This window comes from Lagenorhynchus albirostris, chromosome 2 (genome assembly GCF_949774975.1).
Source record: "Lagenorhynchus albirostris chromosome 2, mLagAlb1.1, whole genome shotgun sequence".
Lineage (NCBI taxonomy): Eukaryota > Metazoa > Chordata > Mammalia > Artiodactyla > Delphinidae > Lagenorhynchus > Lagenorhynchus albirostris.
This window is the reverse complement of record NC_083096.1, coordinates 139,942,028-139,944,973: the sequence shown is the minus strand read 5'-3', so window position 1 is coordinate 139,944,973 and position 2,946 is coordinate 139,942,028. Positions and strand designations below refer to the sequence as shown.

General features: G+C 42.5%; 1 non-coding gene across 1 annotated transcript; it reads right to left on the bottom strand.

Moving 5' to 3' along the window:
- Window positions 1-1,836: 1,836 nt before the first annotated feature.
- On the bottom strand, window positions 1,837-1,943 carry LOC132516501 (U6 spliceosomal RNA). The gene has a single exon (XR_009539335.1). It is a non-coding gene; the product is annotated as a U6 spliceosomal RNA (small nuclear RNA).
- Between the last annotated feature and the right edge of the window lie 1,003 nt (window positions 1,944-2,946).

Genomic DNA, 2,946 nt, shown 5'->3' with positions numbered 1-2,946 from the left:
AGATTATGAGTGATTTCTTTAAACATTTTTTTCTATGTAGGGGGACAAAAAACACACACAAAAACAACGGCAAGTATTTATGAATTCTAGGGTTGGCAGCAGAATTGATTTTATTTTTGGAGGGAGGTTTCTTTATTGTTTAGGAGGAACATTGAAATAGGCTTTTGATTTTGGAGCAGCATGGCCAGAAGCTAGTCTGGAAGGAGAGCTTGAAGCAAAGGGAGTGGGTGGTAAATTGTTCTGCATTATCAGCTAGAAGGTGCCGTTTTTCTGGGTACAGGGCACATCATGATGGTGCCTGTAGTAGAGAGTGACTATTGTTTGAGAAATCAAACAATTTCCTTTCCTATTGGGCACAAGTTGTCCTGTGTTTCCCAGCCTTTTTTGCAATGAGACACGGCCACATGTTCCATCTAATGGAATAAGGGCGGAAGTTTCACATGCCACTTGCAGGACTGGCCACAAAAATCTTCCTCACATGATTCCTTCTCTTGCCCTGTCTGCAGACTGGATGTTGATGCCCAGGGCGAACTGGCAACCACACAGAGAAGATGGCAGATCCTCTGAGCCTGAGTCCCTGAATGACTCTGTGGTGCATAGCTCCATGGGCCCCTGCCCTCTCCCTGACTGGACTTTGTAACGGTAGATGGAAGTATTCTTTTAAGCCTGTGGAATGTCAGAGTTTTGCTCTAAAAGTAGAGAGTGTTATCTCAACTAGTATAATAACATATTTTGGGCATCTCCAGCAGTGCCCAGAGGGAGAGGATTGGGGCTCTGGAACCCAGAGAAGAGGAGGTGAGAGGGAGTTCTCTATTATGAAGTTAGCCCAGACGGAGCAAAATGATGCCCCGCTTTGGCTGAGGATGGAGGTCCCTTATGTTGGCTAAGGATGTTGGTCTTTGGAATCAGCGTCAACTGGGATTCATTTTTCCATTTTACTTTCCTGTTTTGTAGTGCCCTTGTAGTCCCCTCAGGACTTGAGTAGAGTTGGTCAAACACTAAGTTCTAGTGTCACCTGTGCTTTCGGGAATTAAGAGAAGATCAACGTCTAGGTGTGGGAAGACCAGGGAAGATGCAATGTCAGCTTGGGAAAGCTTGAATGGGCAGAATTGAAGGGTAGAGAAGTTTGGAGCAGAGGTCTGGAGAGAGAGGTGGCTACCAAGAGAGGAAGAGCTATCCTGGATCCTCAGAAGTACCTGGTGGTGATGTGGGTGGAGTTTGCTTTTGCCCCTACAGTTACTCGAGTTGAGGCTTTCACTGTGTTATGGTTACTTAGATTCTGAAGGGGCTCTTTAGGTATCTCTTTACTGGGGAACTCTGGGATACTTGAGCTGCTTGTATTTTTAAAGTTTTCTTCAATGATTATTATTTTTTATAAAGAAAAAAAACATGCTGAAAGAACATAAAAGAAAGCGATGAAAATGAAAGGATCTAGCATCCAGCATTGGGTCTAACAGTATGTGCTCAGTCAGTGGTGGCCTCCTCTATTCGAATGTTCATCATCAATTTATTATTTATTTTTTGAAGTATAGTTGATTTACAATATTGTATTAGTTTCTGGTGTACAACAAAATGATTCAGTTTTTTATATATATATATATATATATATATATATATATATATATATATATATATATACACACACACACACATTCTTTTTCATCTTCTTTTCCATTATGGTCTATCACAGGATATTGAATATACTTCCCTGTGCTATACAGTAGGACCTTGTTGTTTATCCATTCTATATATAATAGTTTGCATCTGCTAACCCCAAACTGCCAATCCATTCCTCTCCCACCCCCCTCCCTCTTGGCAACCACAAGTCTCTTCTCTAAAAATATGGAACATTTCATGAATTTGTGCGTTATCCTTGTGCAGGGGCCGTTCTAATCTTCTCTGTATCGTTCCAATTTTAGTATGTGTGCTGCCGAAGCGGGCACCATCATCAGTTAAATCATAACTTCTTGGAAGGAGGAACCTGGCACTATTTTACTTGATTATTGTTGTCCATTGATCATCAGATACATTCTGATTTTAGAAACATTGACATGTGAAAAAGTGTGCCTCTGGGACTTAAGAAAGTAACCCAGGATAGTGATCTGCTTCCTGGTGTTATAGCCACTAATTCTCCTGGGGTGGAGAAGGTTTCCCCAATGGTTGCTCTGAAATAGTTAATGTAATAAAAATCCAACTGTTTAGATCAAATCACCATCTTTGCTCTTGTGTTTAGAGTAAACACCAGTTTATTTATCACCAGTGCTTGAGTCACGATTTATCAGCAGAGCTTGTATGGGTTCCTGGAAGTGGTATGACCCTGGTCTTGTTCACATACTCCGGTTCCTTACTTCCCCCCAAGAGGCAGGATCTGGGCTGGCATGGCAGATTTCCCTGGAAAACAAAGGGGCCCAGATAATGTCTTGTTCTGATGTCACATGATGTGAACTGGACACCAGCAACCTGGCCTGAACTTAGCTGAAATGGTGGAGGGTGGAACTCAAAACCAGCAGAGGCAGCATCTCATGAGGACCTACTGTGTGCCATGGTGTGAGGTGCTTACTTTTGTGGTCTTATTTAATCCTTGCAACAACTCTATGGGATGGTACCATGAGTATCCCATGTCTCACAGTTAGGAAAACCAACATTCAGAGAGGTTAAGTCACTTGTACACAAGGTGACGTGGTTAGGGACAAACCCTGGTTATTCTAATTCCAGAGCCAATGCCCTCGACCACTTGTCCATGAAAGACATTGGAAATAGCTGGATATGTGCTGCCCAGAGATAAGAAAAGTCTCAGAGGGGATGTAATTGCTGTCTTCAAATCTCTGGGAGGCAGAGCGATGACCTAAAAAGATTACAGGGCCGGAGAGACTGGAAGCATCCCTAGAGGCACGCAGCTAATAAATGGTAGAGCCAGAATTGTAACCAGGGCTGTTTTAAGATTTA